General features: G+C 39.8%; 1 protein-coding gene across 1 annotated transcript in view; it reads right to left on the bottom strand.

Annotated features, from left to right (window-relative positions):
• Positions 1 to 21,057, bottom strand: part of LOC134211200 (uncharacterized) — a 118,009-nt gene extending 96,952 nt beyond the window's left edge. Inside the window, exon 1 of the mRNA XM_062687877.1 lies at positions 20,462 to 21,057. The gene's annotated coding sequence lies outside the window, so the exon portion shown is untranslated. The remainder of the gene's footprint in view (positions 1 to 20,461) is intronic.
• Between the last annotated feature and the right edge of the window lie 4,449 nt (positions 21,058 to 25,506).

Genomic DNA, 25,506 nt, shown 5'->3' with positions numbered 1-25,506 from the left:
ATCTAACTAAATTATTATTAACAGCAGCCCCTCCGTGGTCAATTAACTTTTATTTTTTGGTGAAACTTTTCGGATAATAATAGGAGTATTCACTTAAAAGCGTAGGTTGCTGCGTATCTGATTATAGAAATATTTCACGCACAATCACAAAGGACATGTTTCAAATCGCCTATGAAACTTTTCTATAAACAGATACGCAGCAACCTACGCCGTTTAGTGAATACCCCTAATGTAATTCACAAAGTTCATAGAGATTAACTATATCTTTGCAATTTGATAGTTTGAACTCGAAAAACGATTGGATTCCGACATTCAAGTCATAAAGATTACAGCAGTGCTTGTCTCATATATAAAAAAGGAGAAAAATTCAATTACCTTGTGAGGCAACATCTTAAAGAATTCCTTACCAATACCCAATAAAGAGAACGCGAACTCATAGGTGAAATCCGTGACAAATCCCATCATAATTGCTACTATGAATAACTGGATGATAATTCTGGTGCGATGTTTGCTACGAAAGGTAGTTCCACATGGTTGCACAGCACGATTTTAAATGCGTTTGATGTTGTACGAGACTCAAAAACTTGAGCTTATAAGACGGCCGTTTGAAGTTTGTTTCGAAAACAGCATACTGATTCAAATATCGAAGATAAGTGAGATAATAGAGGTAAACGATCAGAGTTTTGAAAATTGAGCTTACGGTGTGCAAGCTGCAAACGGAAGCATCCAAAATTGAAAAATTTAGAAGGTTTACCAACATCGTTAGATGCGAACAAAGTTTTTCAGCTTACTACTGATTACTACTTTTTGATGTACAGTCCGCCAGACCAACAATGCATGAAAAAAGGAACGAACTTACCGAAGGTGTTAAACATACTACCTACAATGTTTTTCTTTCGAGCCTTTTGCCATCCATAGCGATATCCACCTGAACTCATAGCTTCAGTATTTTGATCCGTATTCAAGGTATTCAAGCACTATATAGACCTTCCTACCGTGCCGCGATGCCGGCCTTTGGTGAGACTAATCTTCGATGTATTCTATAGCTTGACAAATGTATACTCGAACCACTTGGAAATTTTCGCTCTTCCTCCTTTTCTCTGTTCGAATCTATTTTGACAGCTTCGCTTTTTTTGGCCCAATCACTCAAACTATTTGGCCACACTTTTATTGAACATTTGTTATTATTCACGAAAATGACAACAGCAGCACGATTTTTTCTACTTAATGTTTTTTTACTGGACGAAGAACTGTCGATTTCGTGTCAGGTTTCCGCGTCTATGCTTGTGTAGTCTTTCTGCAATAATTAGTTCAGCAGACGTTTTATTGAATTGACCAGTATTCATAATTTTTAAGAGATAGGTACCACAAAGAAGGACGATGACATTTAGTTGAGTTTTCAATATTTTAAATTAGATCCAATATGCCAATGAAATTTTCGGAAGATTCCAAAAAGATATTCTAAAGGTTTTTGTGAAGAGGTTCCTGAAAGAATGCTCAAATTAAATTCTGAAAGAATTTCAAAAAGAATCTCCAAAGGTCTAGAGGAATGTCTGCAAGAAAAAAAATCCGGAAAAATGACCGAAGGAATTCCTAGAAGAATTTTTAAAAGAATTCTGGAGGAAATTCTGAAGAAATTCCTGAGGAATATTTCGAAGGAATTTTCTTCCTGAAGTGTAGAAAGTACTGGCAGAATTCTTATAATATATTCCGAAGAAATTCCTAAAGAAATTTCTGAAGGTATTCCTAAAACAATTTCCGTAAGTGTATTATTTTGAAGAAATTCATACATAAAATCGTAAAGGAATTTCCGGATGAATTTTTGAATTAATTATATAATTCCTTTTTTAATTTTCGAAGGAGTATTATGAAGAATTTCCAATGGAATTTCTAGATTTATCTCCGAAGTAAATTCCAGAGGATCTCCAGAAGAAATCCCAAGAAAATCAGAAGAAATTATTGGAGTAATGTAGAAAGAAATTTTTCCAAAAAATTTAGAATGTGGGAAACTCCTGCAGGATTTAATTTGTAAAATTCCGTTCGGAAATTCCTTCACAAATTCTTTTAGAAGTTCCTTTGGAAACTCCGTTAGGAGATATTTTGGAAAATTGATCGGAAATTCCTATGGAATACTTTCAGTAATAAATTTAACAGAAATCCTTCGGATTTTTTTAGGAATTGCTTCGAAAGTCAAAAATAGTTTTCGGAAATACCTTTCGAAATTTTGTCGAAAATCCCTCCAGAGGAAATAATGGGCTTGCTGGTGATATGTCTACCACTTGTGCCTAATACGCAGGAGGTCGTGGGTTCACATACCGTTTCCATCTTCTATGATAAACCTATAACTTGACTAATTCTAGCAGGTAACTGGTAACAGGTTTCGGCATCCAATTAGAATATAATCACCCTTTCTTTAATATCACATTGGCAATCCGTTAACCAAAACGAATCCAAGCCAGAACCTATCCTCCAGATCCCACTCGCAATAGGTAAGTGACTGCATCATCAATTCCTTTCCATCCCCGATAGACCTTGAGGACGTGGACAGCACCGTTATTGACCATGTAACTATACTATAGCTCTCGGATTGTGCACATTGAGGTTGGAAAGCAAATCCCACGCTTCCATCCCTAGGCTCTCTGTGCAATTGCAATTGTTCTGGTCAATCACGGAGTTGCAACTACCAATTGCACGGTTATCAAGCTCAAGCTCAATTCCTCCAGAAGTTCCTTCGGAAATTCTTCTAAGGATTCCTTCGAGAATTCCTTTACAAATTCTTTCCGGGATTTCTTCCGAAAATTTTTTTAGACATTCTTTAGAAAATCCTTTAGGAATTCCTTTAAGGTGAAACTGTCCAGAATCCAAATAATTTCCATCATCCTTCAGGAATTCCTTCAAGGTGAAAATGTCCAGAATCCAAATAATTTTCACCTCGCATTTTCAGTGGCACCAATATCAAAAAAGAAGCAATGAATAACCAACGTCTTTTTATTTTAGCTTTGCTGTGTCGCAACAAGCGCAGGGAATAAAAAGATGACAGCTGATCATTGCTTTATTTTTGAAAGTGGTGCGCTTGAAAACGCGAGGTGGAACAAAGTTGGATCCCAAAAAGTTCGCCCTTAAGAAAACCAACGGAAATTGTTATAAGAAAACCTTTCGAAATTTCTTTAGGAGAAATCCTTTCATGAATTCATTTGAAAATAGCTTTGGGAATTCCAGCCGAAATTAAATTAGAAACTACTCCAAATTTTCTTTAATGAATTGCCTCAGCAACTATTTCAAGATATTATCAAACCAAATCTTCCAATTGATTTTTTATCCAAGAATTCTTTCGAAAATTCCTTCAGGAATTCCTTGCGACATTCCTCCGCTTCGGATATTCTTATAGAAATTCTTTCGGTAATTTCTTCAGAAATTCTTCCAGGAATCATTCAAGAGTTCCTTTGTAAATTTCATCTGGAAAACAATTTTACATTTTCGTGAAAAATTCTTCCGAAAATTCCTTCAGGAAGAAAAATTCCACTTATATTTCTGGAACAATTCCTGCAGGAGAATGCTGTATGGTTTTACTGAAAGCAAAAGTAAGTTGCGATGGAATTTCCGGATGAATCCACGAAGTCCTTTTCAGATGATTTCCGAAGGAATCTCGCGAGAAAAGCACCGCCAGCGCTAGGTGGATTATTCTGGGTTTTTAACCAATATTTTTTCTATTAAGGCTTACTACATAATCCCATTCGTGGGCAGCAGGGACTATGTCCAAGGCTTGACGATACCTCCCTTTTCCATCTGCGAGTTGTGGTGCCTGCCTAGGATGTGGTGGGGTTTGACAGTGGGCCTTGTAAAACTTCTATAAAAAGCTGCATGTATCCGCAAGTAGGCTCCGCCAAAGCGACCGCTCAAAGCGCACAAGCCCAAGTCCTGGTGTTAGGTGGGATGCTAAACAGCCCTGACACGACGGCCCTCCGACGAGACAGGAGGTTTACACAGGCCTAATAAGCCACCTTTAAAAATTACCATTACGAACGACACAGAAGATAATACGACTCGATACAATCGGCAACGACCTAGGCGACGAATACAGGATCATGATTGGAAGCTTGGAACATGGAACTGCAAGTCGCTAGGCTTCACAGGTTGCGACAGGATAATCTACGATGAATTACATCCCGGCGACTTCGAGGTCGTAGCGCTGCAGGAAATCTGCTGGACAGGACAGAAAGTGTGGAAAAGCAGGCAACGAGCGGCTACCTTCTATCAAAGCTGTGGCACCACCAACAAGTTGGGAACCGGCTTCATAGTGCTGGGAAAGATGCGCCAACGCGTGGTTGGGTGGCAGCCAATCAACGCAAGGATGTGCAAGCTGAGGACAAAAGGCCGATTCTTCAACTATAGCATCACCAACGTGCACAGCCCACACGAATGGAAACCCGACGACGGCCACATGAAAATCACCTAATCAAGTAACGGAAAACCAAATCGACCACGTTCTAATCGACGGCAAATTCTTCTCCGACATCACAAACGTACGCACTTACCGCAGTGCGAATATTGAATCCGACCACTACCTCGTTGCAGTATGCCTGCGCTCAAAACTCTCGACGGTGTACAACACGCTACAAGACGGTAGACTAGCCCAAGACTACGCGCAGCAGATGGAAGTGGCATTCCCAATGGAAGAGCAGCTAGGCGCAGCGTCTCTTGAAGATGGCTGGAGAGATATTCGATCCGCCATTGGAAGCACCGCACCTGCTACACTAGGCACGATGCTCCCAGATCAGAGAAACGACTGATATGACGGCAAATGTGAGCAGTTAGTTGAGGAGAAGAATGCAGCATGGACGAGATTGCTGCAACACCACAAGAGGGCGAACGAGGCACGATACAAACGGACGCGGAACAGACAAAACTCAATTTTTAGGAGGAAAAAGCTCCAGCAGGAAGATCGAGACCGTGAAGAGACGGAGCAACTGTACCGCGCTAATAACGCACGAAAGTTCTATGAGAAGTTAAACCGTTCACGTAAGGGCCACGTGCCACAGCCTGATATGTGTAAGGACATAAACGGGAACCTGCTTACGAACGAGCGTGAGGTGATCCAAAGCTGGCGGCAGCACTACGAAGAGCATCTGAATGGCGATGTGGCAGACAACAGTGGCGGTATGATAATGAACTTAGGAGCACGTGCGCAGGACATGCGACTTCCGGCTCCGAATCTCCAGGAGGAGGAGATCGGCCGGCTGAAAAACAACAAAGCTGACCAACTACCAGGAGAGCTGTTTGAGCACTATGATGAGGCCAGTGGCTAGAGCGCTGCACTGGTTTATTACCAAGGTTTGGGATGATGAGGTTCTGCCGCAGGTGTGGATGGAAGGTGTCATCTACAAAAGGGCGATAAGCTTGGAGGGCTTAAGGGTTTGGATTGTAAGGGCGATAAGGGTTGGATTGTAGCAACTACCGCGCAATCACATTACTGAGCGCCGCCTAGAAGGTACTCTCCCAAATTTTATGCCACCGACTAACACTAATTGCAAGAGAGTTCATGGGGCAGTACCAGGTGAGATTTATGGGTGAACGCTCTACCACACATCAAGTGTTCGTCATACGTCAGGTATTGCAGAAATGCCGCGAATACAACGTGCCCACACATCATCTATTTATCAACTTCAGAGCCGCATATGATACAAACGATCGGGACCAGCTATGGCAGCTAATGCACGAAAACGGATTTTCAGATGAACTGATACGATTGATCAAGGATCGGGTGATGTGCGTAGTTCGAGTTTCAGGGGCATGCTCAAGTCCCTTCGAAACGCGCAGAGGGTTACGGCAAGGTGATAGGCTTCCAACCATCCACGTAGCCAGAATGTCGGACAATAATCCGGTGAAAATGGTTCTCGACAACGATCCGACGGGAACAAGAAGGCGAGGTGCACAGCGGGCAAGGTGGATCGATCAGGTGGAGGACGATTTGCGGACCCTCCGCAGACTGTGTGGTTGGCGAAGTGCAACCATGGAACGAGCTCAATGGAGAAGACTTTTATGTATTGCACAGGCCACTCCGGCCTTGGTCTGGTAATAAAACATAATCCCATTCTGAGTTGACAAATACGGCAGATGTTGATATATGAATGATTATCGCACTAGATAATCAGATTTATACCATTCCTTTGAAAGTGGCACAAATGCTGGGGTATTACCTGATCGCCAATGGTATATAAACGGAAATGCCGCAATTTATCGCAGACTGCTTCTCCTGTTACTATAACTCTAGTGCTCACAAAGCGGTTATTTGACATCGGAAAAATGAAATCAGAATTGCGTCATAATGTAAAACCAATTCAATAAAAATTCCGCGGATTCGTTTGGTTTCGTAAAATTTTGAATTAAATGTACCTTGATTTCGTATCGTTTCGAATTCCCGAACGAAAATCTATATTTCGTTTTGTTTCGTTTCTAATCAACATAGACATTTTAAATTTCGAATCTTTTCGTTTCGTTAGGAAAAAGTGTATCATCGCATACCCTTAGTGACAAGTTAGAGCACGTTTTGTATGAATGACCCCCAAAAATCATATTTTGAGCATAACTTTTTTGAAACAGATTTTAGCAGCATAGTTGCCTAGGACTGAAAGTCACGCTAATAAAGACAAAAAAAGCAGCACAGTTTATTCTAGAAAGTTGTTCATAACGACAAAAACCCAGATTAATCCACCTAGCGTTGGTGATGCCTTTCTCGCATTTAGTTAAGACACCAACCTTATATGGGGTTTATATGGTCCAATGTACCATTTTCTTCATAACTTTTAAACGCAATGACCGATCGTTATAAAATTCAATAGTAATCAACAAGGCTTTGTCCCCTGTCGAATGAAACTTGTTGCGAGAAAATCGGTTAAGGATTACTATACGAAAAGTTGTCTAATGTTTTTGATAGCTTTTGTGCACACACATACACACACACATACACACATACATACACACGGACAGACAGACATGTGCTCAGCTCATCGAGCTGAGTCGATTGGTATATAATACTATGGGTCTCAGAGGCTTCTACAAAAAGTTCGTTTTCGGAGTGAAATGATAGCCTTTCGGTACAACTTAGTTGTACGAGAAAGGCAAAAACGTGTTTGTCTAGAAGACTACTTTGATCTTCTTAATAAAAGGAAGCCTTAGAAATACTCTTCAACTCTTCTGAAAACACCACGACTTTAAAATATAGTTTTCAGGTCGAAAACTAAAAAACGCATGTTATGGGGACTTTTGAACCAGTGTGCAATGTCAAACTTACTAGAGAAGATTTCAGCTTTGATTCTTGTCTTATATAGTTGATCTCCTGCAGAGCTACGAAATTGATCCAGTCAGAAGAAGAAAAATATGTACGATCCCACTCCAATATTCCACAGTCATAAAATAAAATGCTACAATCTGTGCTACAATAAAAACATCTTGACATACTTGTGAGGTACACACCTTCAATTAACAGCACTCCCGACTCATTTTCTCTCCACGAGGATGGATTCTGTCATGCGTAAAAATCGCAATTACCCCATTTCCGGTTCGCTGACGATACATTGAATTGTGGTTAAATTGTATGATCGAGCAACACCTGTGGCTTTTGCATACTACCACAATGTTGCTTGAAAGGGATACGGCTCATTACTGAAAGGGAAAAATTCAAAATAATTATTTATTTAAATTCATATTTTAAATCGCTTAGTTTCGTATCGACAATGGGTGGCCTAACCTTAAAATGACATTCGGAATTTTATTGAACATCGCTCGTACCACCGTATTTTTTCAACTATTTTAATTGAACAAGTGTTAGCTCATTACTGAAAAGACAAATTCCGATAGTATTAATATAAGAGCAAAATAATGATAAAACAATTCAAAAATCTGTGTAATGCATTATGTTCTACTTTGAAGCACTTGTACGACTCGTAAAAACAAAACGCTCCTATTTCACAGAATGCAATATAGGGGAACGGTTCGCCACTTCATCTCATAGCTCCTATTTCCATCCCATCAAAAACAAAGCAATGGTAAGGAATTTGATTTGTTTATTATTTTTGTGATTTTTTTCAGCAGTGAGCACGCATGTTGACAAAAAGAAGCAACGAATTTGGTGCCGTATTTCTTTGTTCAGCGATGAGATGGAGATCGGGACATTTCCCCTAGTTGTTCTTGTTAGTACTTGTATGTCCTATACTGCCGCTAACCGTAAGTCGAGCACATGTGTATATGGGCGTCCATATACAGATGAGCTCGACTTGCGGTTAGCGGCAGTATAATCTCAATGCAGTTTTCCAAAGTAAACTGTAACAAATTAAATTGACAGGAGAGATTTAAATATGTAATCCCTACATCTATTTATGATTTTGGTCCGAAACCAAATTATTTATGGGTAAGTACTACTATAAGTAGTACTATCGGTCTCAGCAAAATCTTAGATATGCTTTAAGTGGAACATCGATGGGAAAAATATCGCTCCGCCATCTGTCTGTCCAAAGAAAACATAATCAAATGGAATAAGCAAAGATAAATTTTTGCTTGCATAATCTGCTCGGCATCCTTGTTTTCTGTCACTGGCAACAGCCGTCAGGAGGAAATGAAAAAAATACCTAATTGGTTCTTCGTGAGGATAAAATGTGCATGGCAATCTGGAATGTTCATGTCACGGTCAAGAGGAAATGTTAAATTTTGATTAATATTGGGCAACGGAATCATGTTGGCAGTTGAATTCTAATTTGCAAGTTTACGTTGCATAATGAAAACAGTCGGTTCAGGATCAATTGCCATATGCCCACGCCCTTGACCGGATTAAGGCCCCGTTTGTATTCAATTTCAAATTAATTAGCAAATAAAGTGACATAGCAAGTTGATGCAAAAGCATTTTAATGTTTCTTCTACTTAGGACAACCTCTACTACCCAGTGATGTAGATACACATGAAAAACGAACGTGCCAACTATTATGATAATTGGGAAGGCGAATGTCTAACTAGGATAAATCACTTTTGTTTTTCCCGAAATACTTTAATTTTTGCATGCTTTTGAAAATTCTCACTGCCCTACTAGTTTAATTACTAACGTTACAAGTTGGCAGGCACACCTGTTAACGAAGCGCCTGCAGAAGAAAAATAAACATGTAACTCTATTGAAGCAGGTCTTGCAATGGGGCGCAAAGCGAACAGCCCGTGGATTGGAGCGGATTTCCGGTCGGGATGAAACCAAAGAGCAACCGCCGAAAAGCTGACGCAACAATAAACACCAGCTTTGCGTCCGTAGGAGGTGTTGCGACTGGACACCACATCATCTGGAAAAATAACCTAAAAATGTCTATCTATCTGGAAATGGTCCATGTGGCCTCATATAGACAAAATGACTGGCGATGAGTTTCTACAATCCCCCTTTAGAGTCGAACATAATGCAATGGACGCATAATAAAAAACGCACTTTTAGTAAAAAAAAGTTGCGGGCAAATCGGTTAATGTTGCGAGCAAATAATTTAATAAGTTTTTATGAAAAAATGTATTTTGGCCATAACTTCTGAGCCCATAGTCCGATCCTAAATAATGAGTTGAAGATAAGTGCCTATATGAAAAGGTAGTTTGGCCATAACTTCCGAGCCCATAGTCCGATCCAGCTGATTTCAATAGGAAATAATGGGATACGATTCTGCGTCGAATACAACTTATTGCTAGCAAAGTGGTTAAGGATAAGTGCCTGAGAAATGAGTGACACTTTTGCTACATTTTGGGTCGTGGGTGCGCAGTAGCTAAAAAAAATTAGCTAAAACTTTAGGAGGTCTATTAAAATGACAAGACCAATTGTCTAAGCATAGGGGAGCCAAAAAGTCAAAATTTGAATCACTCTTGTGCGCAGATACACACATACAGACATAACCTCAATTTGTCGAACTGAGTCGATCGGTATACAACACTATGGGTCTCCAGGCCTTCTATAAAAAGTTTGTTTTTGAAATGTATACGAGAAGGGCAAAAACTCTCATGCACAAATGAAGGGTGTCCTGTCCACATAGAAATTACATCACATTCAAATGTCGATAACTTTTCCCCTTTTGCAATAATTTTAATGAAATTTTAAATAAGATGGCCTCAGCTTGTATTATGTACACTGCGTAAGTTTCATTGCGATATTGTTAGTAATTTCAAAAATATAATGGAAGGAACAGCCAACATTTCGAACACTCACCTCAAGCTCAACAATCAACAACTTATGGAAAGATGTTAGTACTTCACCAGAGCTGAGTCGATCAGAAAATACTGGGTTACGATATAGGAACATGAGCTTCAGAAGCATCCAAAGTATGTCATTGTCCTTCGTAGCTTAGTAGGGAAAGCACCTGTCAAGCGTACTGGTTTGGTGGGATCCCGAAGGAAGTGGTTACCCTCCAATACATTTTTCAAACTAAATCTGTCACATGTTGTGCACATGCATAAATCGAGTTTGATTGTACGACAATTCCCCGAAAACCAATTCCCCGAATGTAACAATTCCCCGAATGTAATTTCCCCGAATGAAACAATTTCCCGAAAATAAAATACCTCTTGCAAACACATCTTCGCAATCGAAAATAAAAGCAGCGTTCAAATATACGTTCAAGAGTGTCTTATTGGAGATTATCAGCTGAATAGCCTTCGATAGTATTTGATGTAGTTGATCTTCTAAGATTTGTTGTTGAACTATAAAGATATCAGAATACAGTGTTTTCCAAGGTAGTTTTTTTTCTAAAATAGAATCAAACTGCAAGTCCAATTGAAAGCCTTTTGGTAAATATTTTCCCTATCGGAATCAAACCTCTGTCCTGTATATACCTTCTTTACAGATATAAGGCAATAGTAGATGTGAATTATTGTAAACGAAAATAATGCGTTTGCCCAATAGTGAATGTGAATCCTTCTTTAAAAAGAATGCATCTGCTCGGAATAATGCAATGGTAAATGTGTCCTTCTTCAGTGGGTGTTTCACCAAATAACTAATGTTATTATTTGTTCTTTTATAAAATGTATATGCCCTGAATATGATAATGGGGGATGTGATCCATTCTTTAAAAGAAGGCATTTTTACGAAGTAAGGAAATGGTAGATGTGGTCCTTCAAAAATAGGCGTTAGCTCGAAATAATGCAAAGATGAATGAATTGAGAATGAGAATAAGGACTAATCTGATCTCTTATTTTGATGCAGGCGAATTTGGCCAGAATAAGGGAAAAATATAAAAGATCCCTTATTACGCAATATGTATTAAATGTATTAAATTTCACCGAATTCATTTTCTCAATATAGCATTAGGCAGTCTGTAACTTTCGCGGTATGACTTTTGATGGATTATACCTTTTTCAGAATGACTTTTGAAAGAATGCCGTTTTTCAGAATGTTATATTAAACAAATTGGCATTTTCTTAGATAAGTGTGGTGTAGCAGCAGTTTTGAAACATATAATTTCTCCATATCAATCATTTATTATACCTGGCAAGCGTGCTACTTGCTTAGTAAACGAATTATCTCCTTTTCTTGCTTTATTGCGGACAGAATTTCTGTCTCGAGATGCCTTATACCGGATAGACGAGTTTATTTAAAGAAGGCATTATCTGCTCCATTCTCATTACACCGCGTCTGTCCGGTGATTTAAAGAAGGCGTTGTCTCATTTTTTCACTTTATTCCAGACAAACGAGTTCATTAAAAGAAGGGGCTATCTATCCTCTTTGCCTTATACCGTACAAATGTGTGTATTTGAGGAAGAAATTATCACTTCCACTTCCTTTTGAGGCCCTCCTTAGCCGTGCGGTAAGACGCGCGGCTACAAAGCAAGACCATGCTGAGGGTGGCTGGGTTCGATTCCCGGTGCCGGTCTAGGCAACTTTTGGATTGGGAATTGTCTCGACTTCCCTGGGCATACAAGTATCATCATGCTAGCCTCATGATATACGAATGCAAAAATGGTAACCTGGCTTAGAAACCTCGCAGTAAATAACTGTGGAAGTGCTTAATGAACACTAAGCTGCGAGGCGGCTCTGTCCCAGTGTGGGGATGTAATGCCAATAAGAAGAAGAAGAAGAAGAAGAATTATCACTTCCTTTCCCCAAATACCGGGCGATGCTATCATTTAAAGAAAGCGTTATTCTCCTACCGTCGTCTTATATTGGACAGACGGGTTCATTTTAAGAAGACATTCCCTTGGCTTTAAACCGGGCAGATGCGTTCATCATACCGAGCAAACTTATTTATTTAAAGAAAGCATTATCTCCTCACTTCGTCTTATTAAGACCAAATGCGTTCATTCAAAGAAAGCATTGCCTTCTTTCAGCACATTGTCTTCATCTTCAATTGTTCTACATTCTATCTGAAACTTGGGCTGTTTCCCAACTTAGTGTTCTATTATTATTTACACAGTTATTGAAAGCTTCCCCATACCTGCCAGTTGCATGATTGTCTTGTGTAGCAAGTACAATGGATACACTGTGCACAAGGAGCCGAAAATGCTTCCCACCCTAAGGGATCTTAGGCCGACCATAGAATCGAACCCGCAACCTCCGAATCGGCAATCATACGCCTTTGCTCGCATGGCTTATCACCTTGTGCCGCACTCAAAAAGAAGGGTGATGCATTCGGGGAAATGTTACATTCGGGGAATTGTTACATTCGGGGATTTGTTACATTCGGGGAATTGTTACATTCGGGGAATTGTTATTCGGGGAAATTGCATTCGGGGAAATTGGATTCGGGGAATTGTCGTATAATCGATTTTTTTTAGATAAATTAACTTTAACGGTTGTATACTATTTCGCCGAAAACCATTTCGCGGAATTTTTTTTCGCGGTACGACATTTCGCGGAATGTATCAACTCACCGAAACACATTTCGCGGAATGCACCTTTTTCCGAAAGACATTTCGCGGAATGTACCTTTTCACCGAAAGTCATTCCGCGGAATGCCATTTGGCGGAATTCAGTTAGAATAATTATCGTTCAAATAATTACCGATTTCTGCTTAATTACATGAAATCCGGGCTATTTTTTTTGGATTTAATGCAAACCCGAACCGACCCGTTCCCGAGAATTTTTGCATTCGTAAACCCGTACTCGACCCGAACCCGACATAATTTAATTATTTAAGCCCGCACAAAATTTTTACCCAAAACATTCAAACTAGATATTTTCTGGTTCTCTTTAAATTGAAAAAAAATGTAAGCCCGAACAACGAACTAGCCTCACAATTAACAAACTGAATAAAATTATTTGCAGTATTTTATTTCTCAAACCCGTACCCGAACCGAACCCGATATTGTACTAATTTTTCAAACCCGAACCCATCGGGTACGTGTTCGACTCGGTAGCGGGTTTCAAAACCTGAAACCCCACCATATCTACCGCCCGTTATAAGGCGAAAGGAGTTGCTAATGTTTTCTTTCAAAGGACACGTCTTCCCGGCGAAAGGAGCTGATAAAGCGAAAGGAGCTGATGATGCCTTTTTTAAAAGAAGGCGTATGTCCTGTATAAGGCGAAGACAAGGGTAACGCCTTCTTAAAATGGATGCATCTGCCCGGTATAAGGCGAAAGGAGTTGATAATGCCTTCTTTAAAAGAATGCGTCTTCCCGGTATAAGGCGAAAGAAGTTGATAATGCCTTCTTTGAAAGAACGCGTCTGCCCGGTATAAGGCGAAGGGAGGGGTAACGCTTTCTTCAATGGATGCATCTGCCCAGTATAAGGCGAAAGCAGTTGATAATGCCTTTTTTAAAGAACGCGTCTGTCCGGTATAAGGCGAAGAGAGGGATAACGCCTTCTTTAAATGGATGCGTCTGCCCGGTATAAAGTGAAAGGAGTTAATAATGCCTTCTTCAAAGATAGGTCTTCAAAGATAGGTACCTTCAATTGAAATTTTGAAAACTACTTCTAAATATTCTGGGAGGCGTTCCTTAGCCGTGTGGGAAGATGCGTGACTGCCAAGCAAGCCTATGCTGAAGGATAATCTCGTTAATCTCGTGTTAAACGTATGCAAAACAAAATGGTAACTTGGCTTAGAGACCTCGCAGGTAATAATGTGGGAATGCTAAATGAACAAAGGCTATTATTATTAATATTCCGCGAAATGGTGCATTCCGCGAAATGGTACATTCCGCCAAAAGTCATTCGGCGAAAAAGTACAATCCGCCAAATGTCGTACCGCGAAAAGTTACAAACCGCCAAATGTTATTCCGCGAAATGTTCAACCACGAAAATGAATTCGGCGAAATAGTTTTCGGTGAAATGTTATACAATCGACTTTAACGACTTGGCGGCAAATAATCGACGGAGACTAAACAAAATGGATATCAACCGTCTAAGACGAATTTACTTAAATTATGTATGGGTAAGTCGAGTCAAGTACGAGTCACTGAAGACGACCACACAGTTGTGGTCGAAATACGTATCTGCAAAGATATCGAAATAATTGGTGGAATTAAATGGAGTTACTTAATTCATCTTAGATGGTTGAATACATTCTACTAAAAAGAGCTTACAATATTTTTTCTGAAAATGGATATTTTTTTTTAACGGGAAAGGAAATGATATTTTTTGAGCTCATTGAAAAAATTCAAACATTGGTATGTGCGGAATACTTATAAAGTAAAATAATATAACGTAACCAAGTTTACATATTACCTGTCGTATTTCAGTCCCTGAAAATTCCGTGGCAATCGGTTGAAAGACTTATTTTTACCGAGTAGTTCTAAACGATGCCATTTAACTGTGGACACTAGAGTGATTTAAATTTTGACTTTTATTTTCATACAAACTTCAATCTGCGCGTCAAATTACAACCAAATTATCTTAAAATTTAGGAGCATTATCAAAACAGCAAATGTCATCGTTTAATCGTAATAGGGGAGCGAAAAAGTCAAAATTTGAATTACTCTAGAGGACACCCTTTAGCGATTTTAGGAGTGGAGTCACCGAAGCACAATTCAATTACTCTTGGTTGCTGCAACTAATTTACGAACAGATTTAGTCGAACATAACTTATTAAGAAGAGATGGGTCATTGGGTCATACATGTCCAGAATTTTATTTTTGGTGTATAAAATCACAAAAAAAGAGTTGGGTTACAATTTCTTCTGTTAAGGTCACTCCTGACGGAATCCAAGTTTGCAAGTTTGTAGTAAAATCGGCGGCGCACAACTGTCATTTTTGTTGATTTAGCTTTGCTGCGTCGCAGCATGCGTGAAATAATAAAAGTGACAGTTATGCTTTGCTTCCGTATCGAGTGATGTGCTCCCGAAAACGCGAACACTTTCAAACTTGGATTCCATCAGGAGTTACCTTAAATTATACATTCAACATCCGTCTTAACAAGAAACACCCTGATTAATCCACCTAGCGGTGTTGGTGTCTTTCTCGTGCAAAAAATACTGAAAAATATATAAATGAGTATTTTTTAGAGTGGTTTTGGCATAAAAAGTAGTATTTTGGTCATATTTTCTGATCCCATAGCCGGATCTGGTCAATTTTCAATAGCATACAATAGAACAGGATTTCCCGTCGAATAGAACTTGTAATTCGAACAATGCTCAGTTCCAAAAAGTGTGTCTACAAAATTTGTACACACACTTACATACAGATATCACCTCAGTTCGTCGAGCTGAGTCGATTGGTATATAACACTATGGGTCTCCGGGCCTCCTATCAAAAATTCGTTTTTGGAGTGATCATATAGCCTTTCGGTATAACTTTATTTAATATATTTAATATTTTATATATTTTATATATTTAATATTTAATATTGTTTTTTGCCAGTTCAAAATCGAAAAAAAATCGGTGGGGGCTGCAATGTAAATGACCGCAAATAGCTATAAATTGAAGGAAAAAGTAAAATCATATAACCTAACTTGAAAAAAAATCTAATAATGTATCTAATTGTTTAATTTCACATTATCAACTTTCATTTGAATATGTGAAATTGAAAATAACATTGGATAGGGGTTCTCAAACTGAAATTGGCCACGTTTCACCACCATACCTTTTGTATTTCGGTGAACCACACATACATTTTTTTGGCAAAACAATGTTTATTATTACTGTAATGTATTCGGCTCTTCTGTTTCATGGGCTTACGCTCCTACTAGAATTCAACCATGCCTTTGAAATGAATTGTATATTAGTACTTCAAAGTTATGTTTGTATGTTTTGTTTATCTGAAATCTGTATTGATGTCTACCGTAAATAAAACAATTTAATTTTCACATTTAGTTACATCCTGTAATTATGACTAACATAGCCTGATATGTTAGTGTATGTGATTTAATGACGGAGATTATTACAATAGAAAATTCTACATTGAAATGGATGAAGATAAGTTTACACGATTGTGCAATCACATTGATTCCTGTCCATGGCTGGACGGAAATCCTCTACAATTAACATTTGATAACTGTGCCCAGACAAAGAAGCTATATAACGGCAAAACATACTTTTGTATATAAACAATAAAGACAGATCCATAAAACATGAAAAACAATCCGTAAATAAGATCTGAATGTTCCATAAAACGCAACCATAAATCCATAAAAAAGTTCAGGAGATTCCATAAAGAATAATTTTTCGATCCATAATAATGGATCATAGGACTAAAACTATGGCTCATATTACTGAAATTATTGATCATCATCAGAATAAAAATTGCGCAAATTTGAAATTTTTAGCGTTTTATGGAATATTCAGATGTTATTTGAGGGGGTTAGAAGCAGAGGGGTGTAAGTGACATTTTTGTCAAAATTGAGCTGACTATAGCAAAAAAATCCTTGGTTCTAGAGCTTTGCGGCTATATACTGATATAGTTTGTACGATGTTTGTAATAAATGTGAAAATTCACAGAAAACTAGTAATTTTTTGAACGTCCATACAATTAGTATGAAGCGAAAAAATATTAAAAAACTTTGCACTTATTTTTCTCAAAACTAAGTTTTTGTCACTTACACCCCTTTGTATTTGACCCCCTCATTTATGGATCGTTTTTGCACATTGAATGGAGCAAAGTAAAGGTTGCCCTATATAACTTCTTCATCTTCTTCTTATTGGCATTACACTCTCCACTGGGACATTACCGCTTCACATCGTAGTGTTCGCTAAGCACTTCCACAGTTATTAACTTCGAAGTTTCTGGGCAAAGTTACAATTTTTGCATTCCTAAATTATGAGGCTAATACGATGATACTTTTACGCCCAGGGAAGTCGAGAAAATTTCCAGCCCGAAAATTGGCTAGACCGGACCGGGAATCGAACCCAGCCACCTTCAGCATAGTCTTGCTTTTTAGCCGCAATCTTACCCCACGGCCAAGGAAGGGCCCATAAGATATAGAACAACTGGGAGTGAATAGCTAGCTTGGCTTTAAATTTGTTACCGACTTTGCGGAAACCATGGTTTTGGCCATCAGAGAAAGTCCACGAAATGTTTAAGATTATTATTGATGGCAAATTTGATTGAAATTTCAAATTGTAGAACGCTTGTTTTGAAATTCAAAATAAAACGTCTATTATCCAATCGAATGTACCCCTTGTATTACAATACTATCACTGTGCTATCAAAAAAGAGGATTGCACTCTGCAAGAGTGGCACGACTGATTCCGGATTCAATGGAGGAAGCGGGAGAAATAATGAAGGAGGAAAAGGAACACCAAAGAAAAAGAGTAGTTGAAATTGATCATCAATGCAGGATGGACGTTACGTGACCAAAGTAAAGGTTGTGGTGCCGGTGCCGTGCTTCCTTTGAAAGAATCCAAAAGTCCCGAGAAATGGTGAAATATTAGCCAGGTTGCCAGGTGCAACGTTGCAGACGAATGCAGAAATTCGAATGAACATTGGCGGCGGAAGTTAACCACGTGGAGTGTGAAGTTTCGGATGTTCATCAAGAACATTGGTAAGGAAAGGTTGGCGAGCCCCGTGCTGGTGTCCGACTGTCCGACGACCCCTTAAATTATCCTCGGATCACACGTGACGAGTGAGTTGTACCCGCAGCTAAGGAGGTGAGAACCTAGGAAGGACTGGTTGGCTCGTCCCCGCTCTCTAGTGCCCAATATCGAATGTGGTACAACCCCATACACAAGCATGTGGGACGTCTTCCTGCGGAATGCCCGGGTTAAACGACAATCCCCTGAAGAAGCGCCTGATTCAAAGTACAAGCCATGCCGTCCTTTCAGTTGCCAGCTTCTCTGCGGCTCCAGCAAATGCCCAGCAGAAGTAGCCGCATCGAACAGCACAGGGATAGTAGATTGGATGTCCTGTAGCCGTGCTGTTACGTAAGCTACCTCATTATCACTCTATTTCTACAAATGTACCATCTATGGTCCCCAACGAAACCGCTCCCTCCCGTTTTTTCTATGCACAAATGTAATTTCTCAATAAATAATGTTTAAGCTTAAATTGTTGTAATTGTTGCCATTTCTTGGAAGATTTCCTAGGTTTTCGGTGATTGTGCTGTTCCCTTCTTTCTAAAGCTTGGTTGTGTGAGTTCGACTCTAGTAAGTAGACGCCGACCCTGATATGGGTGAAGCCGTGAGGCTGGTCGCTATTAACAAAATTCATCAAAATTTAAAACAAAAGAACTCTTGGCAATCTCCTTTTTTTCGAGAATTTCCACTTTGTGATGTAAATAAAGTGTGTTCTTCTGATAAACACTTTCATGAAGATACTTCTCTAATAATTTATGTATGTTGAATTTTACCACAATGGTTTCTTATCAATGTGCATCCTACCCAAGTTACATTTTAAGTTTTATAACCAGCAGAAAGCCAAAATGTTACTACGGTATTTAGAGCCACAATATGCGCCTCCCCTACTCACAATACTTGAGTTGGATTGATTGAATTCATAATGGCCATGCACCATTTGAAGAGATTTTTTTTCATAATTCTATATAACGTAACTTCTATATAAAGCAACGAAACGAAAAAAAGTTGCCTTATAACGAGGCTGACCTGTATTTATTTATTCATGGAAATTTTGTATTTTTTTCCGTGAAAAATTTCATTTCTATATGGAAAATTCTACTTTTATAACATGAGTGAAGAACTTAAAATTTAAAAATTCATCTAAATAGAAGAAGAAAAAAGAAAGAAAAAGTTTTATAATTGCAAATTTTGCCTTTAAAAATGCTAATTTACTTTCTCAATTATTTATGGACATTTTGCAGTATTTGTGGAAATTTTATATTTATTTATTGCTCAAATATTGAATTCTTTATTGTCAATTTCCTATTTTTTATGGAAAATTTTTTTGCTGCCATTATTCTTTTACTGTTTCTTCTACCAGAGTAAATAATCATCACCATTATTGCTTCAGGATTGTAGAGCTCAACTAATCAAATCGAAATGAATTAGACAGATTTCATGATGTCTGCAAGTCTGCACATTTCAGTTTTTCTATGTTAGGGTACTCATGGCGCGCCAAATACTTCTCTGATTCCAACATCAAAACCAGCCAATCAATGCCTCTTCACAAACGATTCAGATGAATGAAAAGCTCTTCAATTTAACCTCACTCCGTACTACCACAGAGAACAGACGTTGAAGCTGCACTCGCTATGTAGTGATAACTTTTTACTGTTCATTTTGAAATAACTTTGGTATGTCGCCGTCATCCCGTGCAAAATCAGCGCTAGCATCAGCAAAAAATGCCGCTGTGCGCTAGTGTCGTTTTGCACACAAGAAGAGTACACAAGCGCCATCGTGATGTGAAACAGAGTTTGTGAGTTGCAATGTCGACGTCGATGGCGTTGAGGTTCGGTTTGATTTTTTACACATTGTTTGCTTGAAATTTTGTTTGAGCCTCAATGTCTGTTCTCTGTGGTACTACTGCCATCATATACGAAATCCAGACCCAATCGCATGGAAACATTGGGTTAAAATCAGCTGACACTTCAGCTTGACGAACGGAAATGTTCGACCGATAGCAAGCGCGAAACACTTCGATTCCCCCTATCCCGATTTCCAGCGTTCATAGCATTTATATTCCATTCCACAATCTTCGTCAGAAAAAATACAAATCGTTCCAGAAAAACTGCAATTTTGCTATTTGTAGTATAAATGTATTCTTCAGTCGTTATTAAATTTAAATGTTTGGGTGCTCTTTGTACTAATTCTCAATAAAAAAACATTTTTGTTTTTGCGCATAATTCGAGTTTCTAGTAAAATTTCTGTTTGTCTCCTGACTTCTGTTTGTCTCCTAACATGTAATTTTCACATAAACTAAGACACAAATCAATTCAATGCACCATTCATCGTTTCACAGATTTAAATTTGAATGATTAAAATTGCTTGCAAAATTCGATATTCTTTTATTTATTGATTGAGATTCATGAAAACAGCTAAAATCTAATAGATTATATTAGTATTCAATATAAGCTTGCACTTTACACGATTAAAACTGATCTCACTACACCAATTATCAAGTAACTCCCTACTTACCCTTTATTTCAATTACATACACATGTCGTGAAACTATTCCCACATTTAATAATCCTTTTAATAGCCAAAGCATCTACTCAAGGCCCGGCCATTAACGGCTGCTCATTTTCATTCCATATACCCACTCCATGTAGGATGCTGTTGGCACCTTTTTCACCGCACTTCACAATCTCAGCACTCTTGCCCCTCTATCCGCGCTAGGTATCTCTTCCTTCGCAACTGCGAGAATCAACAACGGGACCCTACTCCAAATGAAAACACAATCACCTCGCACGTAGATTATGATTTTACATTCCACATGTTATCTCCCCTGGAATCAACCACACAGACACTCGTTGGCGAATCACTTTTATCTCTTCATCTTGTAAACTCTTGCATCCGGTTAGGCAGCCAGAGTTATTATGCTGTTTCTCCTAATTACGAGTCTCCCTACAGCGATGGAGCAGCATGGCCCATTGTAAGAGGAAAAGTTCTGCACCCTTCTTCACACTTGTTTCACTTCATTCGCTTCTCGACGCTTCTCGGCGCTCCCGGGACATAAAAGAAACTGTTGCTTCACTGTTGTCGGCTTTTACAGGCGAGACGAATTTCACTCATGGGAATTTTCCTCACAATAGATGTTTAGGCTACCAAAAATTGCGATTCGAATATACTCAAGACTTATGAACAATTTATTACGAAAATAATAATTTTTTGTATAGATTTTTTCATTTAAAAGCATAAGGCTGTAAACTTTTTCGATGAGAATTTCACTTTCGCTTTCTCCCTAGTGGTGTGCACTTTCCTCCTCTCTGTATTCCCTATCCAACCCGGAATCAATTGATTTTCCGCTCCCGAATTCCAATCGGCGGACTAAAAAACACACATTAAAGAGAATGATCTATCCAATTACGTTTATCTCACTAAAACAACGCTTCACCATTTTACATCCAGAAGAAAGCACTTCAAAACCAAACCCAGTGTGATTTCATCCGCAGCGGCAGAAATTTTACGAGGGATGCTGAATTTCCGTCCGACTCTCACGACCGTAGACTGATAACTGAATTGCAGACGAACTTTAGATCCAGGAGTAGGTTCACAGCATCTTCGCGGGATGAATCCAACTAGTTTGAATGTGTGTTGCGCTTCCAATGGTGTGGCAAGGAGGGCGGTTCGGGACATTGACCGACATCAACCGCAGGCTTGACAAAACTCCTCAACTCTCCAAAGAGTTGAATAAAATCCTCGCGGGAGCTACATTCACATTATCACAAATGAACAGCAACGCACATTAAGAAGAGTCCGACTAAAAATGTTGATGCAGAACCTTTGCAAAAGCATGTAGGAACGAGGATAATTTTGTGTGAAAAATGCATCAACATCCGTATACAGTATTGACCCGATGTTGTCACTCTCCGATTTTGTCTACCCCCGATTTTATCACGTTGGCGACCCGATTTTGTCACCCCAAAATATTTTTTTTAAGCATTCTTGAAGCACACGCATAATCGGGAATGTGCTCAAGGACCGTGGATTCGGCATCGTAGCGCTGCAGGAGGTTTGTTGGAAGGGATAAATGGTGCGAACGTTTAGAGGTAATCATACCATCTACCAGAGCTGCGGCAACACACACGAGCTGGGAACAGCTTTCATAGTGATGGGCGATATGCAAAGGCGCGTGATCGGGTGGTGGCCGATCAACGAGAGAATGTGCAGGTTGAGGATCAACGACCATAGCCCACACTCCGGAAGCACTGATGATGAAAAGGATGGATTCTACGCGCAGCTGGAACGGGAGTACGACAGCTGCCCAAGCTACAACGTTAAAATCATCATTGGAGATTTGAACGCTCAGGTGGGTTAAGAGGAGTTTAGACCGACTATTGGAAAGTCCAGCGTTCACCGGCTGGCTGACGAACGAAAACGGGCTACTACTAATTTATTTCGCCTCCTCCAAGAATATGGCCATTCGCAGCTCCTACTTCCAACACAGCCTTCCTTATCTGTGCACCTGCAGATTATCACTGCGGACAGAATCACAAATCGACCACGTTTTGATTGATGGACGACACTTCGCCGACATTTTCGCCGTCAGGACATATCTTGGCGCTCACATCGACTCTAACCAATATCTGGTGAAGATTAAACTACGCCCAAAAGTGTCCGTCATCAACAATGTTCGGTACTGACGGCCAGAACCACTGCATACGTGCAACATCTCGCGGCAGCGTTGCCGGAAAAGGGTGAGCTCGATGGGTCCCCTCGTGAGAGCTGCTGGAATACAGTTAAAGCAGCCATTAACGACGCAGCGAAGAACAACGTCGGGTATGTGAGACGAAGACAACGGAACGACGAAGAGTGCAGACAGATTCTGGAGGAAAAAACGCAATGCAGGCGCGCGCTGCAGCAAGATTCCCGACAGAACGTGGAACGACAGAAACAGGGGGAAAGGTCATTTGGCCGAAACCCATTCGGCCGAACGCCATTTGGCCGAATGTCAATAGGCCAAACAGACCATTACACAGTGGCGGGCCCTCGGACAAAACCTGAGATTGCGTTCAAAACTTCACCACAGAATAATTTTGAAACGTTGAATTCATTTTGAGGTTAAAATGGTTATCCGACCAGATCTTTTCGAATCTTTCCCAAAAAAGTTTAGCCAAATTTCATTATCCCATTACTTATTCGTTCGGGAGACACTTAACAGAACGAACTTCAACAAGACACCAAAAATTTAATTTACAAGCTACAATAAAAAAAATTGAAACTAGCTCATTCAATAAAAAAATATGGGCTTCACGAAAATCACGAAAAAATATTTGAGGTTTTGTCCGGCTTTCCACTACTGTGCATAGGCCGAAACCCATCTGACCGAAAGGGTCGTTTGGCCGAAAGGGTTGTTTGGCCGAAAGGGTTATTTGGTCGAAAGAGTCGTTTGGACGAAAGGGTAATTTAGTCGAAAGGGTCATTTGGCTGAAAGGGTAGTTTGGCCGAAAAGGCCGTTTGACCGAATGGGTCATTAGGCCGAAAGGACCATTTAACCGAAAGGGTCATTTGGCCGAAAGGATCATTTAGCCGAAAGGGTCACTTCTCACTCCTCATTTCTCACTTCTCACTGTGAAAGGTGAGTAGTGCGAAGTGGATAGTGAGATGTCTCACTACTCATTTCGCGCTACTCACTTTTTACTGTGAGAAGAGAAAAATGAAGAGGTGAGACGTCTCTCTTCTCATTCATAATTTCTCACTTTTCAAATGACCTATTCGGCCAAATGACCCATTCGGCCAAACAACCCTTTCAGCCATTCGACCCTTTCGGCCTAATGACCCTTCCGATCAAATGACCCTTGCGTCTGTTCGGTAAAATGGTATATTCGGCCTAACAGCTTTCGGCCGAATGGGTTTCGGCCAAATGGTATCAAGTATCAGAACGTCGGCCCCAGGGGCACGTTCACCTCAATTTGGCAGATTTATGCCATCGCTTTCGCAGCCTTTTTCATCACACACCGGAAAAAGGAAGTGAACAAAAAGGAAAGGAATGTGAACAAAGGAGAAGTTTGGAAAAGGGCCCTTGAAGAGGGCATGCATCGCATAAGCGTACTAGAGCTTATAACTCCTTACCATAACGGGTTATGAACAACAAAATACTCTGAACTATCAGGTTTCTGAAGTCAATTTCACTAAATAAATGTTTACCAAATATTTGGAAGCGCAATTGTGCATAGACTGGACAGTTACATATTAGACGATAAGAAGTTCCATAATCCGATTCACAACTATCACAAACAGATGATTCAACGCGTTGCCATGTGATAGTTCAGTCGGCAGTTACCTGTCAAGGCCTTGACTAAGACACTGCAATTCTGTTTAGATAGATTAGCTAAATAGCTTGCTACTACCGGAGATAGCTCCATTTGTGCTGAGTGACAGCCCAAGAGTTGATCAAAAGCTACACCCAACACTTAGATATTGGAATAGCTTGGAATAACTCATCAGCCAATTCGTTTCCAGCTATGAAAGAATGGCCAGGTACCCATATAAGGTGGAGTTCGACATGCGATTACTAACTTCGACCTTGAGTTGGCTGAGGCGAGAGCTTTGATAGCTGCTTGGCTATCTGAACAGAAGTATATTACTTTGCCTATAATGCGTTGCTGCAGTGCAAATTGCACTCCACACGTGATGGCAAATATTTCCGTTTGAAAGACAGTGCAGTGTGTACCCAGTGAGTGTGACTGTTCCAATCTCAGCTCACGCGAATAGACGCCTGCACCTGCTCTACCTTCAAGGAGGGAGCCGTCAGTGTAACAAACAATGCTGTCCGACATACTGCTCTCCAAATAGCCAGATGTCCACTCATCCCGCAAAGGGAATTGTGATGAAAATGTCCTATAAGGAAAACTACTAACGTGTGTGAGATCACTTGGAGCAAGGAAAATTTTGTCCAAATTAACCATAAGCGGTAACAACGAAGTGTGTGTAAAACTGCGATTTACATGATTCTCTTCTATAAAACCGAGCACCAATAATCGGTAAGTACAAAAAAATGCTTCTTTTTTGAGAAGTATGTGTAGTGGGAGAACTTCGAGAGCAGCCGTGGGAGTTGAAGAGAACGTACCAGTCATTACCATTAGGCACATCCTTTGAAGATGGCCTAATTTAGACTGAATTGCCCTCACTTCCACCTTTCGACCAAATGACTTTCCGCCTAATTGTCTGTTCGGCCAAATGGTATATTCGGCCAAACAGCTTTCGGCCTAGTGGCATTCGGTCAAATGACTTTCGGCCGAATGGGTATCGGCCAAATGACCCTTTTCTCAGAAACAGAGACAGCAGACCCGCCTTTTTTCTGATAAAGAAGCGCCGCCTGAAAGAAGCGAGGTACGAGGAGATGGAACAGTAATGCGCAAGGATGATGATGATGATGGTTTGTTTTTGAGGGATATTAACTCAGGCGGCAGCAAAATGACGTCCACTACATTTTTGGGATTTTTAGACTCCCCTTTCTGTCACGCTTTTCCGTATACCGAGTGTACATTGAGACTCACCTCTCGAGTCACAAAACAGAT

The sequence above is a fragment of the Armigeres subalbatus genome, chromosome 2 (assembly GCF_024139115.2).
Source record: "Armigeres subalbatus isolate Guangzhou_Male chromosome 2, GZ_Asu_2, whole genome shotgun sequence".
Classification (NCBI taxonomy): Eukaryota; Metazoa; Arthropoda; class Insecta; order Diptera; family Culicidae; genus Armigeres; species Armigeres subalbatus.
This window is presented reverse-complemented; position numbering and strand designations above follow the sequence as displayed.